Source organism: Magnolia sinica, chromosome 2 (assembly GCF_029962835.1).
Source record: "Magnolia sinica isolate HGM2019 chromosome 2, MsV1, whole genome shotgun sequence".
Lineage (NCBI taxonomy): Eukaryota > Viridiplantae > Streptophyta > Magnoliopsida > Magnoliales > Magnoliaceae > Magnolia > Magnolia sinica.
Window position 1 is genome coordinate 117,237,001 of NC_080574.1, and position 12,910 is coordinate 117,249,910.

Below are 12,910 nucleotides of genomic sequence, written 5' to 3' on the forward strand. Positions count from 1 at the left end.
CCTTTCAGCATTGTATTCAAATGTTTATATTAGTGGATATGTGATGATGATGTTGCTTTTGTGATTTGGGTAAACTTGTGGTTATGCTTCTTATGAGATAAATTGATGTTGAAAATCCTCCTTGTAGGATCTCAGGATTGGAACCTGGCATATAGGCACTGGGAGCCGAGAATGGGGTACTACGGAGGCTGTCGGCACCGGATTCGGTGATCGGGGTTCCTATAAATCTCAGTTTTGAGTTTGGGGCATGACAGAAACTCTATGTTATTTCCCTAATAAACAATCAATATAGGTTTTGAGAGGTATACCCGTCACGTCTGGAAGGAGCTGCTTCCTCGCTAGTAGTTGAAGCCATTTTTCACTCATGTAGCCTAGACGCCTATGTCACATGTCAATAGTTGAATCTTCTGCTGCGTTCAACCTACCCTTTCACACACTAACACTTGCCTTATAAAGGGTGTAACACTTCTTTCCTTTGGCTGTGATCAACGAACCGTTGATGAGCTTCCAGCACTCACTAGCAAAATGACTTTCATAGCCATCATCATCAAACCTTCCCGTCGACATCAAGTTGAGGCGAAGGTTTGGAATGTGCCTCACATCCCTGAGAACTAATGTATAGCTCACATCGGTCTTCACACAAATATCATCGACCCCTATGATCTTTGATATGCCAGAATTTTCCACTTCACGGTCCCATAGTCGCCTGACTTGTAGCTTGTGAAGAAATCCCTGCGTAGAGTCGCATAAAACAAGGCTCCTAACTTTATCACCCAGTCGGTGTCTTGACTCGTAGCCGTGAGACAAACATCATGATCTACTGAAAGAATAACTACAATGTCGCCATCTAAAGCGACCGCAGTGGAGTTTGATTCATCTTCATTCTCCTTTCCTTTTCCTTTCTTGTCATTCTTCTTATGACACTCATGCTTATAGTGGCCCTTCTTGCCACAATTCCAGCATTCAGCATCCTTCCTGGTACTCGACTTGCCTCTTGATTTATCTCGGGCCTTCCCGTCCTTTCCTCTCCCCCTGATCTTGTATTACCCCTGAGACTTCCTCCTTGTCTCCTAATTGAAGAGACAACTAGTTACCTACTTCATAGACACTTTTTCATTTGGCGTGGAATTACTCAGAGACACCACTAATGTCTCCCAACTATCAGGCAATGAGCTAAGCAATAGTAAAGCCTGTAATTCATCATCCGTGACCATCTTCATAGCGGAGAGCTGGTTCAATATATTGCTGACTTCATTCATGTGCTCAGCCACAAAACCACCATCTTTGAACTTGAAATTCACAAGTCGTCTTATTAGAAAATTTTTATTGCCAGCTGTCTTCCTCTCATACAGCCCTTGCAGTTTCAGTCATAAGCTAGCGGCTGAGGTCTCTATAGACACATGGTAAAATACGGAATCGTACAGCCATTGTCTAATAATTGTCTAATAAACCCCACCCCCTTCCGATCCAAGTTCTTCCAATCATCATCTGTCATATCCTTTATTTTTGCTGATATGCCTAAGATTGGAGCATACAAGTCCTTGCAATAAAGCAAGTCCTCCATCTTAGCCTTCCATATGGTCCTGTTAGAATCATTGAGACTGGTCATCCTTAATGAGCCACTTTCCATAATTCAGAATCGATCCCACTCCGTTCAACCAACCTGGTCTCTCTGATACCACTTTGTTGGGGGGCCGTTGCACAAAACCTTAGAATTTAGCCTCTCAAATCACAAGAATTATGGGATAATAAAGCAATGAAATAAATCAAAGAACAAACCACATGACATGAGATTTTTACGTGGAAAATCCTCAAAGAGGTCAAAATTACGGGACCTCGTCCAGTGCAACAAGTCACTTGCAGTAGAATGTTACAACCGATCACAAGCACACACCGCTTAAATTTAAGCTTCTTCACTCACGTAGGAGTGGATAAATAATAAGAGAATAAAGAAAAACGGAGAGATCTTATTGATTACGAGGACGTAGAAGCACTGAGATGTCAAGTGCACAGTAGATCACCTCTACAAGTAGAACCTCCATTCCATAAGCTTCCTTTCTCTCTCTCTCTCTCTCATACACCTTTGATAGCCCTAAACCCTTTAGCAAACACTTGCAAAGCTTTAAGAAACTTTCTTGCATACCCTAGAACAATCCTAGGGACCCATATTTATAGTTTAGGAAACTCCTTTCTGCACCTCTATGAAAACCGCCTCAAATTTACGCAGTCCGTACAAAATTTAGACATGAATTTGTGTAACCTCGATTGGTCGAGCAGGGTCCTCGACCGGTCGAGCAGACTCCTCGACTGGTCGAGTAGCGTGGAAGAATTAACAAAATTGGTTGCTGGTTGAGTCGAGCACCACCCTCGACCGGTTGTGCGAGACACTCGACCGATCGAGCCATGAGGAGAAAATCCCCATCATGCTAGTCCTGGTCGGTATATTGTATTAGTATTGCAGTTTCTTTCTTCTGTTCATAGTTTGAGATAATACCTTTTTGTCATGCAATATAGAAGGGAACGGATTTAAGGCATTTGCTTTTATAGGCGATGCTGTGGTTAATGTGTACATCAATCATGAGAAGAAGTTTGCTTTTGTGGCTATGAGAACTGTTGAAGAAGTGAGCAATGCAATGGCATTAGACGGGATAATGTTTTAGGTAACCATGTTCTCTTATTATTATTATTATTATTATTTTAAAGGTACCTTGTTCCATTTATTTCTAAAAAAAGTATTTTCCGCAATTTGATTTTGGAATGCATCTATACCAATGCTAGTGCTTGATTGTACTTTGGTTGAATAATCAGCAGCTTGGCAAGTCACTTAGGCATGTGGATTATGGTTTAAAACTTGGAGCTTTTAGCTGCAAGAAAACAAGGAAAGAAAAATCACAGGGTTGGGTAGCAATAGGATCAATATTTCTTGTTATGCCAACTGAAATACCAGGGGCTTTATTTCACTGTTTTTTGAAAAGCTATGTGGCACTATTGCACATCGACTGATAAAAAATGTTCAGATTGCTGATAGTATTCCATTTATCTTATACATTTCCTGCTACCTACAAACTAATATCACACCTCTTGCATATATCATGACTATAATAAGTACTGGGATATTTTGATATTGTAGATTATCTGCTTCTAGTACTAACGTTGAATTAAAGCATCCATGTACTGTTTTCGTCAAAGAACTCCTTAAAAGGGAGAATGCATCAAAACTATTCTTCTTCTGATTTCTATTTATTATTAGCAAAACTGAAAGGAACCAAAATCTATTATTTATTCGCTACTATTTAATACTATGCAACAGACTAACTTTCAACTCCAACCACAATTTTATATTGAGGCTAAAATTCCTGTTTGTGACAAACAGGGAACTTTCCCTGTTTTACACCTTGTTGGTTCATGCGAACCCAAGTTTATCCAAGCCATTAATCAGAGGGCCACCATTGTGGATGGACCATGCTCAGAAAATCTCCCAAATTGGAAGATCCGAATCATCGAATCTCATATTTTCTTCATTGATTGTGGACTATTGGTCTGGTTCTTTTGCATAAACAACATTAGGGGATCTGGTTATTGCTTTTTCAGATTCCTTTTCTAAGAGGCTAATGCTGTAGCTGATGACCTGGCTAAGAGTGTTGTGACCACAATTTTACAGTTTCCATCACCGATTTTTGGCCCATAATTTTAGTCCTGAATGGATCAATTCTGGCAAAAAACTTATATGAGTGGCCTTCATAGATCTCGAAAAGACCTCCAAAAATAGTTGTCTCAAAAAAGAAAATGGGGAATAATGTTAGATTATTATGCCTCCTGGAAGTCGCTTCATTTTTCTGACCTCTTTCTTGGTGCACATTGAGCAGATTGTCTGAGATTACTATTTCTGTAAGACCTTCTATCTGCATTATATTGGTCGACCTGGCATCAACATCTGTAAAATCTAGCATGTGCATGCACATCTCTTCGAATAACTTTATATTGATGCTTATTTGTGTCTAATATTTGTTTGCTTTGGATTATTTTGTAGGTTTACCATCATCTTGGAAATGGAACAGTTAGACCTTATGACCCCTATGCACAAACCCTTTGTATTGAACGCCAAAGCTCTAAGGATGATAATCTTCTATTGCTTTGTGACCTCTGTGATTCTGCTGCTCATACTTATTGTGTTGGTCTGGGGGTAACTGTACCTGAGGGTGATTGGTATTGTCATGATTCTGCTGCTCATACGTACACACTGAATGCAGGCCACTTGATGATTTGTTCCCGCCTGACTTCCTGGACAGGTTATCTACACAGTGTAGTGCACCAGCTACACAGGACTTGTAAAGCCGACCATGAAGCTGATACTGCTAAAGATGATGATGATGTCAACGTGTACGAAAAATGCTAGGCCATATAAATCTATGCTTAGCTAAGGTGGGTGTATTTCTTTTTTTATGTAGTTTTATTGTAGCTATGGTTGCATACCATCTCCTTTGATGTTTTTAATAGATACATTACCCATTGGGAAAAAGAAAACAAACAAAGTCTTGCATGCAAAGAGATTGAAGTTCCATGCAGGAAATAAACACTTAGGCCCTGTTTGGTTGCCACTTAAAAATGAGTTTCATCTCATTTTAGCTAACAGTAACAATGCATTAGAGCCATTGCTAAGGATTAAAAATAATCTTCACAACTCATAATTTATATAAACCATGATCTCTAATATATATTGAGATGAAATCAATTTTAACTGGCAACCAAATAGGGCCTTGTAGGTCAAAGTATATAATTTTTACAATCAATAGTAGCTCTGTAGTTCATACAAGCTATTATTAATTATTATATTGATACCACAGATAGTTAAATTTCAGATAATCATGAAATGATTGTCATTACAAAACGGCCAAGCAAATAAGAAAGGAGCTCAACCCAAAAAGAGAATGATTATAAACTTGGTCCGATTGACAAAAAAAAAAAAAAAGAGGTTATAGAGCCTGTCCAAACACACAAGAAGCCTGCTCTGATGTGGCACCTCTGATGAAGAAGTCGAAAGGTTCATGTTCCCCTCAAGATGGTAATGAAGAACCCACCCACCCTCCTGAAAATCTTGAATTGCCTCTAGTCGTAGAGGAGATGCATGATGCCGGATGACCCAGTTCATGGTTCAAATGATGAGGCCGTTTACTGTGAAGGAGCTGGCAGAGGAGCCAAATGAACCCATACTACAGAACACATATGATGTAACTGTAGAAGAGCTCTCAGAGAAGCCAGGAGAAACAGCTGAAATGTTTGATGGGCGTCTTCAAGTTAGTGAAGCGAATGATGATCCACAATAGTCCACTGAAGAAGACGAAAGTGAGAGGGAAGAATGAGAGCTGGTGCCAGATGGGGCCCAACCACAAGACAGTGTTGATGTGGCAGGCGTGATGGACATGGAACCCGGCGATAGCTTGGGCGAGCCTGGTGATGCAGCGGCCGACATTGATAATGACGGAGCAATTGTTGATATGAGTGATCCAGCCGTTTAGATTGCTTCCCCTATGGTACATCTGCCACTTATTTTTTGGGTTAACCGCCTTTTCTATTCTTAATTTATGTAAGCCAACCTCTAATTGCAATTCATTTGAACAGTGCATGCAAACATGCCTTTAGTTTATAAAAAGATCTAGTAAAATTCAAACAGAAACATTAACCGCACTTCAATGTTTGGTTCTATTCTCACTGAGTGGTCTTAATTGCCTTTCTTTACAGCCTACTGTGACTCATGCTAGAACATTCAATCCACTGTCTGCTTTGACAAACAAACGGGATTCATAATCAAGCTGCCACAAATAGGAAAACCTTGTCTTCCTGTGGAAAAAGAAGAAGAAGGAAACAAGATCTCTAGAAAAAGAAGAAGAAGAAGTCCCAGTCTCAGTGCCCTGTGGTGCAATTCCCAAAAAAACACAACCAAGGAAAAATTCTCTCAATGAAGCCGGCAGCAGCAGCAATGACAGAAATCCTGGATGTACAGCAGCAACAGCAATGACAGTTTGTTTGTTTTGAAAACTTTAAATAGACCATTAATTGTTTTGTTGGTATTGTGCTGATTTTTGTCTTGATGGATGTTAAATGGGTGAAACATGCACAGGTTCAATCATTGGTTGATTATAATATTGTTAGCTTTTGTTGATAGAAACTAGATTTAGCCTCAGTTGATGCCAACAAAGGCTAAATCTATCTTTAGTCTCAGTTTTGCCTCAGTTACCTAAACTGAGACTACAACTCCTGTGGCTAAAGGGTTTAGCCTTGGTTATTGAGAACCGAGGTTAAAAATAAATTTAGCTTCAATTAGAGGAAACCGAGGCTAAATTTTAGATTTAGTCTCAGTTGGAAATAATGGAGGCTAAAATTTTGATTTAGCCTTATTTTGAGAAAACTGAAGCTAAAAAGATTCTTTTAACTTCACTTGAAGAAACGAGGCTATAAAAGTCATTTTAGCCTCGGTTGCTAAAACTGAGGCTAAAGCCTTTAGCCACGGGGGTTTCAACCTCGGTTTGGATAACTGAGGCTAAAGGTTTTAACCTTAGTTTTTAACCTTTTTAGCCACGGTTTTGAACCAAGGCTAAAGCCCCTTTTCTTGTAGAAATAGAAAAACAGACTTACATTCACTTGAAAGATATGATGTATGAGTGTGCTTTGAGAAAGCACATGCCTCACACTGAATATTTTTTGAACTATTTATTTTATCAAGAAATAACAAATGAAGAGAACGGATTGAAGAATGACCAAAGTGAGAGTACCAAAGGGGAGTTTTGTTCACCATCTTTTATTGACAAGGTAACAATTGGAGGATAAAACTCTGGGTTCACATCAAGCATGTACACACCATCACGTTCACGTCCACCACCAATCTTCTGCTATGTCAATATATCCTGCGTAAGACACTGAGTGGGAAAGAAAATCACATAACAATGTACTTGTTTGGTTAAAGCACCCGCTAGAAGTAAATTAGTTGGAAAGGTCGGAACATGAAGAACAAAAGGTAGTGTAAATTAAAAAGATAGGCTATAGGAGTCATGCCCAGACATAGTAGAAAAGGACCTATCGGCTAAATGTATATGCTAAGAAGGATAAGAAGAGAGGAAATTACCATTTTGGCTAGCCCTGTAATGCATAACAATAGAATCAATAATCCATGATGCAGGTGAATGGGACACATTGTTTGCAATGATACCTGATTGAACTCTCAATGGTTCCACAAATGTAGAGAGAGCAAAAATGCCATGGCTAATAGAGGTCTTAGAATTCGACAGTAAACTTTGATTTGCAGAGGCAACAGGTGCACTAGTCTCCTCCTCAATAGCAATATTATTAACTCCAGCCTTAGGTCGATACGATGGACGAATGTGAGCATGAAGAGCATAACAGGAGTCAGGAGTGTGACAAGGTCATCCACAATAAGTGTAGGTTAATGTTTCGAGTTGAGGAACTAGAACTAGTGTGCCCTCCTAGACCTGGCTTATGTCCATCCACAAATGCTGACTTGTCAAGGATCGAAGCAGGTAATAGTGATGCACGCTGACCAACCTCATTATGCACATAGTTATATAAACAGAATAAAGTGATGACAAGGAATCACGCCCTAGTATTTGAACACATTGACATTCAAAATTCAAATGAAGAACTCCTAAAAACTTGAAAGTATGTCTTTTTCCAAGCCATTTACGCAATTCTTTAATGATAACAATGACATGCATATCAACCCCTTTCCAACGCTGACTAAAGTAAGCATGATATAAATTGATGGACATGTCGCCTTAATGCATATTGGTAACCCCACGATCAAGTTGATATGTATGTGCAAGATCATTATGATGGGAGCAAGAAGCTGCACTGGGTCAGCTGTATCAAGATCTCCAGGCCTAAAGAGTGAAGGTGGGATGGGCTTTAGGCCCCTTAAAGAGATCTTGGTGGCGTTCAGGCTTAAGCTAGCATGGGCAATTAAATTCAGGCATGTTACTAGTTCATGGGCTTTGCTGATGAGAGCCAAATATCTCCACGATTTGTTGGTGCGTGGAGGTGGCCCATCTGCCTCGTCTTCCCCCTCCCCAATGTGGAAAAGCATAAGATCCTCTTTCCAGCTGCTGGAGGACTCTGTTCAATGCCATCTGGGGCAAGAGGAGTGCAGCTTGTGGCGAGATAATTGGTCCAGTCTTGGTTCGTTAGTTCAGCGTGTTACCAGGCCCGTCCCAATTTCGCTACAGAACTTAAAGGTCAGGGATTTTCTAGGCGCTTCTGGTCCTTTTCCCCCTTCAGCGGGCTTCTTCTATCTCCCCCAAAAGGACATTGATTTTCTTTTCTAGGGGGGTTTCTATACCTTAGAGGGCCCCGATTCATTCTTTTCACCCCTTGAGCTGTCAGGAGAATTCTTGGTGAAATCAACATGGCCAGCCTATAGATTTGGAGGGTAGAGGAAGAGCTGGGTGGACTGGGTTTGGCATTCCAAAATGCCTCCCAAGATATCTTGCTTTGTTTAGAGGCTATTGCATGGAGTGACACCATCAGATAGTAGGGTTCAGTCCATAGGGATCACCATGGCGTCAAAATGTGTTTGTTGCGATGCGTCAGGGGATCAGCGTCCGGCATTGAAATCCCTCCCCCATCTCATTCTGTTCAGTAGCTTGGCGAGGGCAGTTTGGCAGCACTTTGGGTCCATTTTTGGCATCACAGTTATGGATAATCTTACATTGGAGGACATGTTGTGCTCTTGGTGGCTCGGTCCAATTCCTAGGGGTGGCATTGCAACCCTGCGTGGGCTGGGCCCAAACATCATTCTATGGGAAATCTGGAAGAGCATGAATGAAGCTAGATTTGATGGGGTGGATGTCCGGCCTTCCAAGGCCATCCTGCGTGCGTCCTAGTGGCTTAAAAGTTTGTCCCAAGGCCTTCCTAGGCCTGAGGTATATTCGTTGATTATGAATCTCACATTCTAGGACCTGGGGATTGAGGCTTTGCCCCCTTCAAGAATGGTAGCAAACTTTGTTAAATGGATTCCTGTAACACCCCATACTTTTCAGTACTCGGGTGTTACCATGTCACCCAACTTAGTATGAACACTAACCTAGCTTACTTAAACGTTCACACTCATTCTAGGCTAAATTCAACTGTCGAAAGCAGTTCACTTCCACGTAATAAACCATCCATCTAATATTTTTCAAGATGGACCACCACATCATTAGAAAAACCTATTATTAGGATTTTAATTTGATTTGATAGACAAATCTAACCGACCATCTTAGATTTAGAAACTCGGGTCATGAGATCCACCGTTCATCATGTCCTTCACACCATTTTATCAAATTATCACCTAATCATGCAATTTGACCACCTGATATGAGGATAACCCTTAAGAATCCATTTAGATTAGATTGGAAGCCCTAATCACCATTGATGGTCAGATTTGAATTTAATCTGGCCATTTGATCGACGAGAATCCATAATCAAACACCAAGGCCTAAAAGTATGGCCCATTTGAACCTTTTGATCGACCACACATCTAACCCCCAACCCTAATTAACCTTACTAAACAAATGGGTGGATTGGATTTACTGAAATGCCTCTATGGGTCCCACAAACCACTTATCGAACATGAAATCATCAAGTTATAGGGCCCACTTGAATGTTAGATCAGCCTCGTTCTTGGGCTCATGGCCTTACATGGACCAACCGATTGCATGGTTGGTGTGGATCAGATTTAAAATCATCGGACCGCTAGATCACATGAACATGTCAACTAGATGCACGAATCCTAAAGTATGGCCCATTTAGACTTTAGATGTACCTGATCTTTGGTCAAAGGTCCTAAGTGGACTCCTAGAAACGAATGGGTGGAGTAGATTAGCAAAACAACCATGTGGACCCCACCATCTACGGTGGGTGTACACGTCATGTGTGCAGCCGAGGTGCACTAAACCAAAGGTCGGGTGAAACTATCTTTGACCCGACGTCTTGCAAAAATGGGGGAGATTTCCCGCCTATGGGCGTTCTTAAATGGAGGATGTCTGTGTGTTGGTTGGTGGCCCACCATCAGGACCCGTTTAGACAATCTGATCCATCCATCTGGTAGAGGGGCCACAAGAGACCCAAACCTCATACGTTTCGCATGTTGGAAAGCCCGTGCGTGCACACGACGTCGATCGTAAGGGGATGGCGTGCAATAAGATTGTGTTTCCAGCTCCTTCAAAACCAACCCATTGTGATTAATGTGGGCCACCTTGATCTAATCTAAGCTATTCATATGGTCCAGGGGTGGGGCTGACCAAATCTACGTCGTCCGTACACACTCACGCACACGTGCATGCACTCAAACTCGATCCCAAACAGAGGCACGTGCGGCAGTTCTGAAAATGAAAACTTTTTCTCCTTTGGTTTGTCAAGCTGGTAATCTGCGTGAGCCCTCCTCTCTCAATCCTAGCCGTCCGTATCATGCAATCCTAGCCCTTCAAACCTAGGTTTTTATAAAAGAAAGAGATGGAGAGAGAGAACAGACGTGGGAGGACCTATTGGTGCACTGGCACGATCCAGCCACCCATCCACTGCTAAGAACCCCTCTGAATCGATCTAGACCATTCAATCCAACGTTCTTATATGCCAGAAGCCCTAAAAATCATACTAAAAACGCTGCCCTTTCCATATCTTATGGCTACACTTAAGAACAGCCGTTTCTTCCTCCCTTCGAACCCACCAGGAAAATGCCAATGGAGCTCCATTTTCTTACTCCTACAAGCTTCCCTAGATTGACCCTTATCATCTACATGTTGGAGTAACAGCAACTGAAACACGATTAATACACTTCACAAATAACACACATGAAAAACAATAAGAGTTGTTTTCTTTGGAATTGTAGGATAACAAAGTATATTAACTTTTTTTTTTGTTAATTTACACTACATAGTAGACTATTTTATAGATATGATGAGGCACCTAACACTTGAGAGAATTAAGCAGCTACTGACATGTGGCTTGACCACATCCAACTTAGTTACAACAAACAGAGAGTAAATCGTGGAATTTTAAACGTTTGAGTTTGAATTATTCTCAACACGCCCTCTTAATTCAAACAACCTCAACTCCGAGCATTTCTCGTAACTTGACAAATTTCTGCCAGGAAAGTGCTTTAGTGAAAATGTCTGCAATTTGATCCTCGGTATTGCAGTATTCCAACTTGATTTCTCCTTTCTTCACGAGTTCTCTTATGAAGTGATGACGTACTTCTATATGTTTAGTCCTTGCATGAAATGCTGAATTTTTTATCATTGCAATGGTAGATTTGTTGTCGTAGTAGATTACCGTAGCTTCTTCTTGTTTTGCCTTCAAATTGGATAAGATCCTTCTAAGCCATACTGTTTGGCAAGCGGCACTTGTGGTAGCAATGTATTTGGCTTCCGAACTTAATAGTGCGGTAGTTTCTTGCTTCTTAGTCGCCCATGATATCATTCCGGATCCAAGACTAAGTGAAAATCCCGAAGTGCCTTTTCTGTCATCTGCACACCCGGCCCAATCACTATCAGTATAAGTCATGAGTTTAAAATCACTCACCTTGCGATACCTGATTCCAAAGTTCAATGTGCCACGAATATATCGTAGGACTCTTTTTGCTGCTCCCATATGTTGTTTACTTGGATTTTGCATGAATCAGGAAAGAAGGCTCACTGCAAACATTATATCTGGCCTTGTATAAGTGAGATAGATTAGTCCACCAATCAAGCTTCTGTAGTCTTTTCCATTAGTTTTGTCTACCCCATCTTCTAACATAAGTTTATCATTTGTATTCATGAGAGTTTTTGCAGGATTACAATTAGTCATATAAAATCTTTTTAATATATCATGAGCATACTTTTCTTGACATACAAAAATACCATTGGAATCTTGAATAATTTGCATGCCTAAAAAATAATGTAAAAGGCCCAAGTCAGTCATTTCGAATTTAGACATCATATTTTCTCTAAATTGCTTCATCAAACTTATAGAATTGCCTGTATATATCATATCATCAACATATAAGCAAACTATAAGGATTTCCATACCTTGAGTTTTCACATAAAGAGTAGGTTCACTTTCACTTCTCTTAAAATTAGTATCAAGGAAGTACCTGTCGATCTTACTGTACCATACTCTTGGAGCTTGTTTGAGTCCATACAAAGCTTTTTCCAATTTGTAAACTTTATTTTCCATCCCATTGAATTTAAATCCTGCAGGCTGTTCTACATATACATTTTCTTGTAACTCACCATTTAAGAAAGCTGATTTGACATTAAATTGATAAACATGCCAACTTTCTTGAGATGTTAAAGATAAAACAGTTCTAATGGTTTCTAATCGAGCAACAGGAGAAAAGGTTTCAAAAAAATCAATGCTAGGAATTTGAGTATAACCTTTTGCAACTAAACGAGCCTTATGCCTTTTCAAAGATCCGTCAGGATTGAATTTGGATTTATAAATCCATTTCAGTCCAATGGCTTCTTTTCCTGGGGGCAAATCAACTAATCTCCATGTTTTATTTTTTTCAATAGCATCAATTTCTTCCTTCATTGCATCATACTACTCTTCTTTTGTCACTGCATCTTCAAAACATGTGGGTTCTGAAGAAAAGAAGGCAAAATCATATGATTGATAAATATCAGTAAGACTTCTTACTCTTCTTGGAGGCGATTCACTTGATTCAATATGTGGTGAAGGTGGTGGATGAAACTCATTTGGTGGTACATAAGATGTGATTTCTTTATGATCAACAACCAAAAGAGTATTTTTGGCACTATTTTTCCAATTTCAGGCACCATTTTCATTAGAGATAACATCTCGACTAATGGTCAAAATCTTAGTTTTGGGATCATAGAGTCTATAGCCTTTTGTTTCATCGTTATAACCAATAAAAATATAT

At 40.2% G+C, this 12,910-nt stretch overlaps 1 long non-coding RNA gene across 1 annotated transcript; it reads left to right on the forward strand.

The window, feature by feature from the left end:
* The first annotated feature begins 5,181 nt into the window (after positions 1–5,181).
* LOC131230271 (uncharacterized) lies at positions 5,182–6,169 on the forward strand. The gene is made up of 2 exons (XR_009163954.1): positions 5,182–5,531; positions 5,740–6,169. It is a non-coding gene; the product is annotated as an uncharacterized LOC131230271 (long non-coding RNA).
* The last annotated feature ends 6,741 nt before the right edge of the window (positions 6,170–12,910 follow it).